The sequence below is a fragment of the Sinocyclocheilus grahami genome, unplaced genomic scaffold, assembly GCF_001515645.1.
Source record: "Sinocyclocheilus grahami isolate Dianchi unplaced genomic scaffold, SAMN03320097.WGS_v1.1 scaffold489.1, whole genome shotgun sequence".
Classification (NCBI taxonomy): domain Eukaryota; kingdom Metazoa; phylum Chordata; class Actinopteri; order Cypriniformes; family Cyprinidae; genus Sinocyclocheilus; species Sinocyclocheilus grahami.
Window position 1 is genome coordinate 536,066 of NW_015505668.1, and position 17,018 is coordinate 553,083.

General features: G+C 38.8%; 1 long non-coding RNA gene across 1 annotated transcript; it reads right to left on the reverse strand.

Annotated features, from left to right (window-relative positions):
• Positions 1 to 14,674: 14,674 nt before the first annotated feature.
• Positions 14,675 to 16,967, reverse strand: LOC107554005 (uncharacterized). The gene is made up of 4 exons (XR_001605023.1): positions 16,805 to 16,967; positions 16,234 to 16,345; positions 15,954 to 16,071; positions 14,675 to 14,790 (listed from the first exon to the last, which is right to left on the reverse strand). It is a non-coding gene; the product is annotated as an uncharacterized lncRNA (long non-coding RNA).
• Between the last annotated feature and the right edge of the window lie 51 nt (positions 16,968 to 17,018).

Here is a 17,018-nt window from a genome sequence, read left to right on the forward strand (position 1 = left end):
GCTCGTAGATATGACATCTCCCACATGAAAAAATACTATAGTAATTTATAGTAAATACTATAGTGTTTTTGAACCAATATAGTGAAGTGTATTATACTGTATACATTATAGTATTCACAACACTTTGTTAATTAATGCTACAGCATACTTTAGTATTAACTATAGCGAACTGATAAACTGTAATACATTCTGTAGTATTCTTTAGTTTTTACTACAGTAAATTGTAGTGTATTGTAGTATAATATACCCTATAGTTGTAGAAAAATTAGTACAGTATTGGGTAAAGTAATTTGTTTATATTACTGTAATTGTTATATTACCACAGAAACTATAGAATTACCACAATAAATTAATGTAAGTACTTTACTATAGCATGGTTCAAAAACACTATAGTATTTACTATAAATTACTATAATATTTTTTCATGTGGGTTGACAAAGACCTATTGGAGCATTTTAATGAGTACGAGTCAAAACTGTTTCCGCAGTTCAATGTAATGTTGGAGGAACTAGAGTGCTGAATGAGTTGGCAAAAAACAGAATCATAGGATCATATACGCCGATACATTGACTCATTTCCAGTCAGAGTGACTATCAGGCATGTCCGAAAGTGAGTTTTGATTAAGTAAGTTGTAGATCTGTGCCGCTCGATTAAATATATCCTCCCCTTAGCTTTGATGTAGTGTTCTGAAGTTACAGTTTCAAGTACAATAGCATTGGCAATACTTTAGTATCGTTTTAATTAAACCCCTTCTATTCCTCTTCATTTTGTTCTGTGCCAAAAGTCCCTTTGGTTGCTTTAGTCCTTGCCAGGAAGGTTTCATTAATTCCATGTTCATCGTTTACCTTTACCAGACACCACTGCTTGATTCTTGATTTAGAACAGAAAAGATGGGAATGGTGTTTAATGTGACAGAAGAAAGACAATACTGAGACATCTCAAGCCATATGTAGTACCCATTGTGAATGTCAGGCTTGATGTAAAAATGTCATATGTTAATTTTCCGATTATGATTTCTTTACTTAATGGGTTTTTGAGTTTGTTTGGTGCTGTGTGGTTTGTAAGGGGCTGAACTGGCTTAGGTGAAGCTGAAGCCGAGATAAATTTCATGGCAAATCAATTTGTCTTGCATACAAAATAACTCCATACAAATACAGAGCGGGCAAAACAAAAAAAACAAAACAGACCACCTCAGGAGTGACCCATATAATCGATCATGTAAATGACTGTTTTGTGGTCTCTACCAGTTGGTTGGTGTGTGTGGTGATCCAAGTAAAAACTAAAAGTTTAACTAAAAACAATATACATTTTATCATCTTCACTTAATCTCATTGGGACGTGTAGATACACAATCACAAGGAAATATCCAAAACACTTTATTTAAAAAACTGAAGAAACACTGGGATATACTACACGCTTAACACGACCGATACCAGACAATGCACAAAGGAGAACTCAGGGCTTAAAACATGAGCGTAATCGGGGGAAAACAGAAGAGATGTGGTGACTAATTAACAACCATAGAAACTAACTCAGGCACAACAGGAACAGAACACAGAAAACAAATCCAAAACAGAATATAACCAGATACACACATGACAGAACTCCCCCTCCCGAAAGGCACATCCTCATACCATAGAACAGTCCAACACAGGAGGGAGGGCGGGAAACCAAGGGAGATGATTGGTGGAGAGACCAGGGTGGAGATGATGGTGGGAGGAGCCAGGCAGGGACCCAGAGTCCAGCCAGGAAGAAGACCCACTGTGGAATAGAGGGAGGAAGGAGATATGGTGGAGATGCCCTCAACGACATAATGAGGACGAATGATGGAGATTGAGCCGCTGGAGGTGAACACCCAGGTGGAACCGAGGAGAGACAGAGCCAGGGTAACACCACAGGCCTGGAGAGCCACAGTGGAGCTGACAGCTCATATGACTGAAGTGGAGACGGGGACCCAGAAGACAGAGGCCACAACCAGCTCACCCTCAGCAGTGGAAGTGTGGGCAGGGCTCCATTCCATTCCCTTGTACATCACTAACACAGTGATGTACGATGTTGCTAGCTCACGCACCTTGTCATACTCCTTGAAGGGCTTGGGGTCTGGTATTGTGTAACGTGTGGATACACAAGCACAAGGAACTATCAGAAACACTAACTGTATTTAAATATTGAGGAAACACTAGGCAATAGCTTCTGGAAATAACACACTAAACACATACAATACTGGACAATGAACAAATACAAACTCAGGGCTTAAATACATGTGTGGAGTAATCAAGGAGAAACTGACAGGTGACACTCACGTTGTTTCAAACTTTTAGAATTTTCTCTCTTCTGTAGAAAAAAAAAATTATATTTTGGTATTATTTTGGTAGAATATCTTGTCTGGTTTATACACTATATTTATAGTTTTCCAAAGCCATAGATTTGTATTAGAAATGGTAAGATGTTTAGTAAATAACAACAACAATAATAATAATAATAATAATAATAATTGTAGAGGGTTCACAAAAATATAAATGACAAAGAAGTCTGGCTGGCGAGCAAACAGTCTTTACTGACCAAAATTCCAGTGATTGGTGGAGAGACGGGACATCCTTATCCCCACTCATCTCCACACTCATTCCCCCGCTGCAGCCCTCGCTTTACCACGCCACCTTTGCCAAAATAATAGTAATAATAATTGCTATTATTTTAATCTTTTACACAATACCTTGTAATTTTTGTAATGTTTCTGTGTTTTACAGAATATGAAAAGTCATGTGGAATGATATGAGTAAATGCTGACATAATTTACATTGTTGGGTAAACTATGCCTGTTTCATTTAAAACCCAACCCAATAACAGGCTAATTTAAATTATACTATACAATTTCCATGTTAGTTGTTAGTGTGTATGTTTCTGCATAAATACACAATCCAAATTCACCAGCATGTTGTGAGAAACTCTGCATTTACAAAACATCAGGATGTATGAAAAATCATTCATACTGGGACAATAAGTAGGTTTCTGTGGTCTCTTTGTTAGATAGACAGTATGCTAGTGGAACAAATCTGTTGTGCATATCAGCAGGGTCTTTTTGATGCTTTTTTCATCTCTTAGTGCGCGTCTCTCCATGAGTTACTGGATGTTAAAGTTGATGTTTGTATCTATTGATTTACTAACAAGCGTGACCACACAGAAAGTACCTTGTGGGCTTGCTGTGGTAGTGTCAAATTATCCCACAACCCTGACAGGAAATAAGTGTTTCTCATAGATGACAAAGCTCTTCATGTCGCTTACTAAAGGTGCTGAATAGAACTGGGAAATTCTGCAGCACAATTGGTCCTGTAAGCACTCTGGATCTAGGTTTAGTATTATTATGATGATTGACAGGCAAGCATTCTAAGGAAAAGTAAATGAACATGATACATTAACATAATGATTGTAATGAGGTACTCTAGAAGCAAGCCAAGGATTTATTTATTTTATTATTTTTTTACTATAGAAACATCATTTTGAGATCAGGTTTATCCATGAAGCCTGTTACAAATACAATAAGTTCAGCCAAGCTATGTTACAGTTAACCCTTTTATGCAGTTTGCTGCTAAAGATTTATGAAGGACTGGAAAATGTAATATTTTGTTATTTTTACAAATATTTAAGCAATATCACATGAGCAAGTGTTGTTGTTCTAAATGTCAGCAGGGCTGTCACTTGGCTTATACTACAGCATGATTGTGAGTTCTGTAAACAGTTCTATAAACACATAATTAAGGATTGTGTTACTTATATTTCTGGGAAAAAAAGCTCCCAAACAAGCATCACACTTTGTGTGTCACCAAGCATCGTACAGACTGAAAATGGTCTATCTATCTATCTATCTATCTATCTATCTATCTATCTATCTATCTATCTATCTATCTATCTATCTATCTATCTATCTTCTGTCTGTCTGTCTGTCTGTATTTATCTAGTGTTTGTTTAAAAAAAATCTCAAGGAGACATGCTGATTTCGTATACTGGGTTTTGACATCATGGCTGCAGAACTCTATTGGTGCTGCACTTTGATGTTCTAACAATGTATTATGAGTGAGTCATTTAATTATTCATGCAAGTGATTTTAAATAAATAAATAAATACATAAATAAATAAATAAATAAATGTGGGCCTTGACTGTGGTAGGGGCCATTCACACTTTGGTTTGGGGACCAATTTGCACTATTAAATTACTATTATTAACTATGAATTTTACCTCAATAATCTACTATTTTGCTGCTTATTAATAGTTAGTATGGTAGTTGTTAAGTTTAGGTATGGGGTATGAATAAAGGATCTAAAATAGAAAACAGAAAGCTCTTGGATTTCATCAAAACATATCTTAATTTGTGTTCCGAAGCTGAACAAAGGTCTTACGGGTTTGGAACGTACGGTGGCCGAGAAGTGCAAAACAAATCACAATTCTGAAAACAAAATAACAAATTACAAACGCAAATGCAAGTCTAACAAACAAAATAACAAGTCAGAAAACACAACAACAAATCAGACAAACGAAGAGGTAGGTATAGTTTGAGACAGCGCCATTGGTTTGGGATTACTCACCGCTGACTGGACCAGACATCTGTCAATCAACGTATACAGGAAGAACCAGCCGAAGAACAGCAGAGTTGTGGTAGAAAGTTCGGAGATGGTATTAAAGTAGCTCAGTTAAAATGTATTGTATGAATTGCCCTTACTATTGAATAAAAATTACGGAGTGTATATTTAGATTTAGTTAAAAGTGGCTGTAAACATCAGCTCCAGTGGTGCAGATGGATAAGCGCGTGTTGTTGGCTTTTTGATGCGATCGACCCAGGTTCGATCCCACCTTTTGCCGATCTTTTTTCCCCCCCTTTTCAAATCTCGTATAACATAGTAAAGGCATTTGTTTTCTTTAATAATTAAAATTATAATTTACACTCAATACGTTATTATTGCATACTGTTTTATAATGTACTACAATACTGAAGTGCAGATAATTGCCACTATTTGCAACAAGTAGTATACTTGATAGTAGAAATCCTGCTATTTTAACATAGTGTAAATAGGTATTTGCACTTAGTGTAAATAGCATATTGCTAAAAAATACAGCAATTTTCACTTTGAAAAGGGAGGAAAAAAAGTTAGGCAAAAGATGGGATCGAACCCGGGTCGATTGCGTCAAAAAGCCAACTACACACGCAATGAAACCGTTTGAGGGTTGATGCTCAGTTTAGATGAGGAGAACAGGAAGCCAGAGATAAGTCCTGGCAGGCATTCACATTGACCTTGTTTGAGCAGGCGGCTGTAATTAAGATGCTAGCTGGAAACCTGACTCCAGTATGACGCAGCCTGAGGGTGGCTGCAGAAGTGGAGGTCGGAAAAAGAAACGCGATCCTCGTTGGCTCAGTGGCTGTACTCGATAGTGTTGCCAAGGCCGAGGTTAGCCCACTAATTCGTCCAAATGAGCGCCCTTATTCATGGTATCTTTATACATGCAGACACACTCACATAAACACGCATACCAGTGTTCCCGCAGACCAAAGAGGAGTGGAGAGTTATAAGGGCTTTGGTTTTTCTGGGACAGAGGAGAGTTGAGAATGATGTCGGCTGTTGATCTGTTGTGAGCTCCTGTGGCGGAATATTAAAGGTACAGCAATGTAGTTGAATTCAGTGCTGCTTTAACATTGTGTCAAATCTCTTCTCTAATGGATTGTGAAGTTCTAAACACTCCAGCATGCAGAAAACTACAAACAGTGGTGTCTGGCACATTCCTCTTGTGTGAATTGTGGTTTGTCCACACAGGAATGGGTGATTATGTATCTATCAGGATTAGGTCATTTAAATTATGTTCAGCTGAGGCTGGACATTGCCTAATACCTCCTTAATTAAAGCATTATTATCTTAAGCTCTCTGTAAGGAATCTCCATCAATACCCCATATTGATTTATTTCTGTCTTATTTCAAGGAAAACATATTGAGGAATTAAAACCAGGCACTCTTTATCCTCTTATGTCTTACAATAAATTTACAAATAACTGTCCATAAAGCAAAAATAATTAACTGTAATGTATGAAAATATTTGTCATTTCTCTCTTTCAAACATAAATCGTTTGGGTACTGTTGGTCTGAACTCTAGAATGGGAGAAATATACATGAGCATTTTTTAAGTTATGTTATACTGTTGGGAAAAGTCAGCTATATAATGCATTTCTGAGTGATACTGTAAACTTATTTACTTACACTGAATGATCGCTCTGTTTTAAAACAATTTGCAGTGTATAAAGAAACAAATTAGTATAATGTATTTGTGTAATGACATTTCCTCAATCTTTCATCAAGGTACAAGTGTTTGTGAGTAAAAACCTAATAAGCTCTAAGCTTTTCCAATAACAAACTAAAAAGCAGAGGTAACATGACAAAACGCTATATGACTATTTATGTAAAAAGGCAATAATTAAACATGCTTTTCAAAAATCTCTCTCTCTCTCTTAAATAAAAAGCTGGGAGTTTGATTAAGTTTTATGAATCATTTTGTTTGATAAAGTTCATTAAAGTTAACCTGTTTCAAAATTGTGTCCCAATGCAGATGCCTGTGCAATTTTACAGCAATATAAAAACATTTTTATAAGTATTATAATATTGAAACAATAGCAATTTTTTTTTTTTACCAAAAAAGTGTAATGTTTCTTTCGGTCTGTGTCTGAAGTGCTGAATTCAATTAAATTAAATTCAAGTTTATTTGTATAGCGCTTTTCCTGATGCAAATCGTTGCAAAGCAACTTCACAGAAAATTAAGTTTCTACAATATTTAGTAGTAGCTTATCAGTGGTGACTGTCAGTTAATGTACATATGGCAGAAATATATGGAAAAATCAATTAAAGATGTAATCAAACAGACGAACACTCTTAACAGCAATTAGTATATGATGCAATCAAACTTATAGCAAAATGTGGTAGTTCTGTATGCTGTTTGAATTGGATGTAGAATGTTTTGGTTACGTTATGTAACCCTCGTTCCATGAAGGAGGGAATGGAGAAGTTACGTCGACACTGGTATTAGGGGTCTCACTCGGGAGCCCTAACATCAGTGACGATGTAACATCGAACGTGACTGACTGATGCTTGGAAGTTTTGCTTTACAACTTAAATTAAAATTGCACACACCCATAATGAAAATGCTAATTTGTAATCAGTTATGTTTATTTATTAAATGTGTTTGTTTGAAAAACCTCTAGGGAACCCATGCTGATTTAGTATTGTGGGTTTTGATTTAATGGCTGCAGAACTCTATTGGTGCTGTAGTTTGACATCCTAACAATGTATCAATGAGAGAGTCATTGAATTATCCACTTAAGTGATTTGAAATAAATACATACATACATACATACATAACAGGGATTTTTACTTCTTGTTTATTGAACTGTTGAATAAAAACAATACCACTCTCCGAATCGGTTGTTATTCTACACAGACATGCTGATAATCTTAACAGCAGGCATTCATGCTTGAGTGATAATGCTCAATTATACAACATAATTTCAATCATTAATTTTTATTGGTTGAGCAGGATTCCAAGATCACTAATATAGGACCTGGATGTTTAACATTATCATGTGTGTATTGTATAGACACATATTGTATAAGGTTGCTTCCACTTCGTTTCGCTCTCAAGTTGTACTGTTGCAATTATTTCTCCTCTGACCTTTGAGTCAAGCTGTTTTGCCATAATAGGGGTTTTGCTGCTATGAAACAAAGGAGTATGATTTCTCTTGCTTATGAGTTGTGTGGGTTAAAGGGATAGTTCACCCAAAAATGAAAATTACCCCATGATTTACTCATCCTCAAGCCATCCTAGATGTATATGACTTTCAGACAAATACAATCTGAGTTATATATATATAAAAAAAATCTCCTGGCTTTTCCATAATGGCAGCGAATGGGGGTAGAGAGAAAAGTGCGTCTATCCATCATAAAAAGTGTTCCACACAACTCTGGGGGTTAATAATGGCCTTCCGAAGCAAAGCGATGTGTTTGTGTAAGAAAAATATCCATATTCAAAACTTTATAAACCATAATCTCTAGCTTCTGCTAATTGTTGTATGCATGTTCATGAGAGAGTGACATTCCAGCAGATAACCTAGGCATAATCTCCGGTGAAAATATTCAATTCTTGCAAGAAACAAGTTTTGTTTACAACAAAGAAAAATCAGTCTCCTCTTGGCTTATATCGAAATTGTCCGACATTTTTTCTTTACAAATCCTTGTTTCGTACTTCTAATTTGTGACGGTTGTTTTGTTTTCCTCTCTCCTCTGCGCTTCTGTGTTTGTCACTTCACACTGAGGCTTACACTACACCTACGTCATCTGCTGGGACGCCACTCTCCAGTGAACGTGCGTAGAACCGTTAGCGGAAGCTAGAGATTACAATTTATAAAGTTTTGAATATGGATATTTTTCTTACATAAACACCCCATTCACTGCCATTATAAAGCTTGGAAGAGCCAGGACATTTTTTTATATAACTCCCATTGTATTCGTCTGAAAGAAGAAAGTCATATACACCTAGGATGGCATGATGGTGATTAAATAATGGGGTAATTTAAATTTTTGGGTGAACTACCCCTTTAACTTTGTTTCTTGACATTCCGGTTTATGGGCAGTCGTGGCCTAATGGTTAGAGTCGGACTTGTAACCCGAAGGTCCGGCAGGAATTGTCGGTAGGGGGAGTGAATAACCTGCGCTCTCTTCCACCTTCAGTACCACGACTGAGGTGAGACCCTTGAGCAAGGCACCGAACCCCCAACTGCTCCCCGGGAGCGCAGCACATGGGTGCCCACTGCTCCGGGTGTGTGTTCACGGTGTGTGTGCGCACTACTGTGTGTGTTCACTTGGATGGGTTAAATGCAGAGCACAAATTCCGAATATGAGTCACCATACTCGGCCACACGTCACGTCACTTCACTTACTATTAGAAGTGCTGCTTCTTCCGAAGCAGGATATTTGTGTGTTGTAGGCTGGGCCTCACTGCATATGTCATTTGCAGGCACTGGTGATGCAGTGAATTGGCATGATTCTATACAGGCTTCAGACAATCATCACACCAGGAGTGTGTACCCATATTGTCAGCTACTGATGAAGTGTTTCATTGAATTGTCATGTCCACTATGTATGACTAAATTATGGAGAAGAGATATTATTTTTTTTATTTAATTTTGTTAGTAAATAAATGAAAAAGAAAATAGTTACTTTTCTAATTAAAACGAATCAGTCACTTGAAACCTTGGTAGAGATTAATCAATAAGGTAAGGCAGGAACAATGGCTGATCATATCACCTTTAAAAACACATTTGTGTAGGCCACTTCACCAAAAGGCTTCATCAGTTTCTAAGGTAGGTTACTTGCAATGTGTTATCCCAGACTCTACAAGGTACTGCAGTAATTGTGGTGTGGGCATAATATGGGCAAATGATACCGAATTAAACATGTACATCCAGTCATAATTTGGCCTTGGCCAAACTCCAAGCACAATTTAGCTTCCTGATTTTTTTTTTTGTCAAACCAAATAAAGTCATGCCTTTTCAGTCTTGGTTTCAGTTTTGAGGACAGTGTAGCTCAGCACTTCACCATTTCCTGTTTCACAGAAGTGTTTGCACCCACGTAAAATCCCTCATTACAGCTAAAAGAAAATAGTTTTCAGCTGAAAAGAGGCAAATGGATATTGAACTGTTGAATAAACAGTTCAATATTCAATTTTGTGAATATGAAGAAAGTTGTAGCGCATAGTGGACTAAACCATACAAGTGTTGACATCCAGAGCTCAAATAATTTGATCTCGAGAGAAATTCATATTACGTTCACAATGAGGTCTTCTGAGACTTCACTGAAACAAGGTGTCTTGGCAAATCGGAGCAAAGTTTGAGACATTGTTGAGATCTCTTCTAAAATTAGGTATTTTTTTTCTCAGACAAAACATTCTGTGAAGCAAACCTACGCAGAAGGTTTCTGTTTGCTATCTAGGAGAAACTAGAAATGAATGGCGGTGACTCTGATTTTTATCAGTTTGCAAATGTATGTACTCTAATGGACTGAAAATATAGTCATACTCTATGTTTAACGCTGCAAATTTAATTAACCATTCCCATTCACCATTTTATCAAAAAATGTTTTATTTTTAGGTAAAAAAAGAGACATCTGCTTTTTTTTCTGCCCAGTGGAGCAATGAATGAAACTGACTCTCACAAATGTCTACATTCTCTGTCTTTGCCTGGACAAGCTAAGTGCAGAATTAACAGCCTGTGAAGAGATGAAGAGAAAAGAGTGTTTGAACAAACAGCTTATTTCTTTCTGCCTCTCTCCCTCTGTCTCTCTTCTCTCTCAGCAAGGCGACTCAGGTATTGTCTCTATGGCGACTGTAAGGGGGCCAGGCCAGACCACAGCGCCAGGCCCCAAACCACAGCCCATTTAGAATGGAGCAGACTGGTGTTTAAGCTTTACCCACTGGCCCCTCTCCTTTTCCCTCCCCTTAACAGCACAATGCCCCCTTTCAGCCTGGGAGCGGTCCTCCATGAACCAGAGATGACCAGTCTTCACCCCCCCAATATTAACCCCTACCACTAAAGAGCTTAACACTACACACCAGCAGCACAAATACTGAAGAAGAAAATGTGCTGTAGTTTCATTAGGAGTGATGCTTACATCAAGGTGTTTAGTCAAAATAAATTACAACAGAGTGCAATAATGCACTCAAAAATGAAAATCCTGACATTACCTAATCACTCCCATGTCACTTAAAACCTGTATGCCTTTGTGAAATACAAAAGGAGAATTTGGAATCTTCAAAAGTTTTTTTTCAAATGAGGTGACAGCTTTTTGGAGCTTGTCTGTGAAGCTCCAAAAAGCACCACAAAACTAGTCTATATGACTTGTGTACCATTGTTCAAGTCTTCTAAAGACATAAGTCTTTGTCCACTGAAAGTCTTCCCCTCCACTGAATCTTTCAAATCAAATATGGCACTAATAATGTATGATATCATAGACATCCAACCTGGGGCCTTGGTGCCATGTTTGGTTTGAGAGCTACAGCACATAATATTTTAACATTTTTGAGAGATTGACAGATGTGTAAAATAATGACATAATTTTATCAGTGATATTTCAATGATAAATTATTTTATTTTTGATTAAACAAATTGTGGCTTCAGGAACCGGGGGAAAAATGCAAGTGAACACAACCTTTTTATTTTGTTTTTAATCAATTACTCCTCCAATGTCATACAGACCCACCAAATACTCTATTAGATGTGTTTCCCGTTTTGGTGATATGATCTATTAATTGTTAAAATAAATATATTTTTAGTCTGGGCTGTTCAGAATCACTACGGATATGTAGTTCGACCAACTGTGGCTTTAATCCCAGCGTCATGTTTTGTTTGGGTTGTATTTTGTCTCAACAGTGTTTTTGCTTTGCACTCCAAGACACCCTCTCCAGTCTACAGAGGGCTGGAAGGAAGACTTTGGTCTAGAGACCACACACACACGTGCCAGAAGTTAGCTGAGGGCCATATCCTCTTTTCAGACTGTTACCATGTTATTCCACTCCAGTTTTCAGTAATAGGATGAGAAATTCATGGTTATGATTTTCCATATTTAATGGAAGAAAGGTGTCTCACATTATGTGAGCAACTAGGAAAACGTCTCAGGTTACTTATGTAACCTTGGTTCCCTGAGTAGGGAACGAGACACTGCGTCCTCTAGGGGTTGCTATGGGGAACGCCTCGTCGTGACCCGTGTCTGAAGCATACATTCAAAAAACACCAACAACATTGCCGCTTTCGCGCATCCCCTCGATGTTGGCATAACCTGTATGCTGGAACCGGTGGATGCGTGAGGAAAACGGCCTCTTCCATTCATTCTCGATCTCTGTATGTAGATCAGGAAGAAAAGGAAGGCTCACCTGAGCTGGAGGGTTATGGTCAGAAGATAACGCTCATCAAGATGACCTCGCAACGTCACTTTCTTGGCCTGCTTCCACGGCAAGTCAAGCCTCGCCGTGGAGCGATCCATAACCTCCAATAGCTCATCATACGCAAGACAGGAGGATTGGGAGGGCTCAGCCTCAGCCTCTTCGTCCTCCTCAGACATCTCCTGCTCTTCCTGGGCCAAACCCAGAAATTTTAATGTTAGGGAAATAACATCATCCTCCAGTGGCTCACTCTCGTCCACAGCCAACGAACGCGCGAGAGAAAGCCCCTCTTTAAACTCATCGGCCAGATCCACCTGCGATCCCCACGAGCTCATTCTCCTCCGTGCCTCAGCAGTGGCGGGTCCTGAACCGTGGGGAGCAGACGGCTACCCCTCTCTCCTCGAAAAGAGAGACAAACGAGAGCGGAGCTTTTTCATTGAAAAACGCTCACAGTTAACACAGATTGCCCCCTCGAGGACATCGTGTGCGTGCTCTTCGCCCAAACAAAAAACGCAAAGATCATGTGTGTCATCAGGTGTCAAATAACGATGACACGGATGCACACATCTTCTAAATGTCTTGCAGTGAAGAAAGATCGCTCTTACCACGGAATGCACGCTTCAAACAAAACAGTCAATGAAGAGGCATCGAGAAGAAAACCCCTTTCTTTCTTCCCGATGTCTGCCAGGTTTACCCACAGCTGCCTCTCCGTTACTACCATCGCTGCCATAGATCTGCCCATGGCAGAGGCAGCCTGCTTAGTAGCACGAAGAGCAAGATCCGTGGTGCGGCGTAACTCAGCCATCTCATCAGAAGAAAGGCCCTCGCCTTTATCCAGGTCTTTCAGCAGATCAGCCTGGTATGCTTGGAGCACCGCCATCGTGTGCAGTGAAGCAACAGCCTGACCTGCTGCTGCGTATGCCTTGCCATTCATTTTAGATGTAGCTTGAAGAGGCATGGATGGCAAGGAGGGAGTTTTGAGAGATGATGTCTCTCCCATAGAGAGATAGCTAGCTAGCGTCTCTTCTACAGGGGGCATTCTCTCATAGCCGTTTTCGCGCACCGCCTCGATATTCGCATAACTGGTATGCTGAAACCGATGGATGCGTGAGGAAAACGGCTTCTTCCATTCCTTCTCGATCTCAGTATGGAGATCAGGAAGGAAAGGAAGACTCACCTGAGCTGGAGGGTTATGGCCAGAAAGATAACGTTCGTCGAGACGACCTCGCGACGCCACTTCCTTAGTCCGCTTCCATGGCAAGTCAAGTCTTGGCGTGGCGCGATCCATAACCTCTAAGAGCTCATCATACGCAGGGCAGGAGGATTGAGAAGGCTCAGCCTCAGCTTCTTCGCTCTCATCATCCATTTCCTGCTCTTCCTGGTCTGAACCCAGCAGAGCACTGGCCCCTGGATCATATGATGTTAAAGAGAGAACATCATCTTCCAGTGGCTGTCTCTCGCCCCCCGCCGATGAGCGCGAGAAGGAAAATCCCTCTCTAAACTCATCGGCCAGGTCCACCTGAGATCCCCACGAGCTCATTCTCCTCCGTGCCTCAGCAGCGGAGGGTCCTGAACCGCGGGAAGCAGATGGCTGCCCCTCTTACTTTACTCTTTACTTTTCATTGGAAAAAAAACTCGCAATGCACGCAGATTGCCCCCTCGAGGACATCGCGTGCGTGCTCCTCGCCCAAACAAACAACACATAGATCGTGTGTGTCATCTGGTGTCAAATAGCGCTGACACGAATGCACACACCTTCTAAATGCTCTACTAGTGCTCGCCATAATATTAATAGATAGCTCTTACTTTTTCCTTGAAAATGCACGCTTCAAACAGAACAGTCAATGAAGACGAAGAAGAGGATGATGTGTAGCTCCCGGCACCGATTTATACTGTAGTCGCACCGGTAGTGACGTCATGGCTGTCGCCGGCCAACGAGTTGGTGTTTTTTCAATGTATGCTTCAGATACGAGTCACGACGAGGCGTTCCCCATAGCGACCCCTAGAGGACGCAGTTCGAAGTTCCCATGAAAGGGAACTATAGTTTATTAACAAGGAAACTGATTTAGAATAGGGTTTTATGTTACCTTGTTAAAGTTGAATTAGTGAAATGATTCAACTCGTCTCATTTTGAATACATAAAAGGAAAAAAATCCAATGATCAGGACAGAAAAAAAAAATCACATTTAACATCTATTTTGTTTCATAAAAGATCTAAGCAGTGTCTCAAACTGTGCTCACATTTACCAAGACACCCATATCTAGGGTCAAAATTCAGAGATCTCAATATGCTCTCCAACATTTTTTTAAGATCAAAATTTGTATTTCACTGGGAATTTTAAAATAAAAACATCTGAGACAATATTAATACTTAAATGAAATAAAACTCAGATCTTTAATACATCTTCTGGGCTATGAAAGAGCAACCTCGGAGCAATCATATTTTCCTCTGAGCTTTGTTGCAGAATCATATTTGTTGTGTATTCCTAGTTAGATTGAATGACATACCAAGAGCAATATGAACTTTGCTGTCTTTGTCTATTTATTCCGATCTTCTTCTCCAAGCTGGATGTGTCTCTTTTCTCTTTATCCTCTAGAGATGTGTATAATCCCCCCAACCCCCCCCCCCCCCCCCCCCTCCCCCTTCAAACCAAGTCTACGCCATTGACTCTATCTAGAATGCGCATAGCTTTTGGCAAGTCGTTAATATTGTCCATCACAACTTCTCCTTCAATGATGATCTTCAATGAGGTTGGATTGAGATGGAGAGAAGATGAGAGCATGTCACCTTCATGCTCAATGAGGAGGATTCCAATGTCATCAGAGTCCTAACAACATAAGAGCACACTCATGAAATTTCTTATTACATAACCATCAATAATGTTAAGCAATTTGTTACGACTGCTGGAGTTCTGTCTTCAACAATGATTATTTAAATTAGGGACAGAAACGTATGATGTTCCATTAAAAACAGTTTATGCAAAAATTTAAATCTGCTCTTAATTTACACATCCTCAGGCCATCCAAGGTGTAGCTGAGTTTTTCTTCAGTAGAACCTTAAAAGATTATTAGCTGTAACTGTGGTCTTTGGCGATTCATTTAATGCAATCAATGGTTACCATCACTTGGGAGTAAAAAAAACAAACAAACAAAAAACAGGCAAAACAAAATTAATACCCGTGTCTCCTGACGATACATTGAGGTCTTATGAAGCAAAACAATCAGTCTGTGCAAGAAACTGAACATTATTTACAGCATTATTACCTTTAATCCACAGCCCCGGCAAACAGTCCTGAGCGTGTTTACACATGTCATCATCAAAATGGTACTTGCGTGTACTTATCTTGGATCCCACAGCCTTTATAAAAATTACAAATCATTTGCTTGTGCAATCAACTTCAGGAAGATTGCTCATGTGAGTTTGCTCCTGCGCATACATTATTATATGCGACAGGAAACTCACGCTCCAGACTGTCGTGAATGCGCTCAGGACCATTTGCAGAGGTTGTGGATGTTTCTCAGACCAATTGTTTTACTTCGTAAGACCTCAATGTATGGTCAGGATCCACAGGTATTAATTTTGTTCTGCCTGTGCATGTTTTTTTTTAACTATCAAAAATGACAGTTTCCATTGACTGTTTTATATCAATCACCAAGGACCACAGTTTCAGCTAAAAATCTTTAAAGTTTAAATTTTACTTTAAAATGTCATTTTTGGGTGAACTATACTTAAAATTGTATTTCAAAAATTAACTCTTAAAAACTTGAGTCCAAAGGGTTTGTAACGACATGAGGGTGAGCAAATGTTGGATGAACTAACCCTTTAAGCAAACAGATCACCCAAAGTGGCTAAAAGAGCTATCATAATAAGTTAATGGTTTAGGTTTTATTCTCAGAGGTTTTATAAAACACAGGAACTATCAATTAATGGTGAAATGATTATGTTTTTATGTCCTTTTAGATATTCTGAGAGAAAACCGAGGTTACTTACAAAGCATACTTTGTAGAAATCTGTAGGTTTGTCGCCAAATGAATGATAGGGAGTCCTCTGAGCATCAGAGACCTAGTATCAGTCGGCTCTTTAGTCTGTTGGGGAGTAAAATGAATCACTGTTGAATAAAATTAAAGAAATGATCACAAGAAAGCAGAACCAATCAAGCACAATTTTGATTGCATTACACAACCAATATTGTAAACATTTTGTGATACACTTTCATTACTTAAGCTGTTAAAAACTATGCAATGCAAGTCTATAACAGATATGGACCAACCTTGATTTGTTGTGAAAGCTGTCAACAGCTGCCCAACTTTCTCTGGTCAATGATTTCATGCTTGAGATTCTTGCCCATAATCCTGTAACGTTAATTAGATCTCCATGAACACCTAAAACAGAGAAAAAAAGTGTTACATTTCAAGACTAACTGAAACTTTCAGCATACGCATAACCCTTTAAGCTCAACAACTCAGTTGCAGTTATTATAAATAATAAGAGACACAATAATATAGCAAAGAGACAAGCTAACTTAGCTTTAACAAAAAGCTAATTGATGCGCACATGCTGATGTTAAACGACTTTAGCTAAGGGTAATGAAATGCTAACGTTACAGCTAAAATGAACATGCAAAAACACACTTGCTGAATTTATCTTAACTGTGAACCAAAAGAAACTCAGATTTAAATATTAGCAGTATAGCTAAACTGTGAACCGACAGGGGAAACCCGTCGGTCGATCGGCACATTAAGACTACTTTAGCTTTAACTACAGTAACGCTGTCATCGGACCGGTCTTTTGGATAATCAATTTTCCCAGAAAGATAAAGATATAGAAGTTAACACACTCACCATTACATGCTGCTTTCCAAATCCATCGCGTGCATCATCAACCAGAATCTTCAAAGATCGCGCGCTCACTGCTCAAACGTGTTCGAACGGGGCTCCTCCCCCTTACAGAAACTTAACACATTAAACTATCTCTAGTTAACTGTTAACATAATCACTGGATTCAATATTTCGTCTGAAAACTTCAAACAACTAATTATATTTAGTAATGTCAACG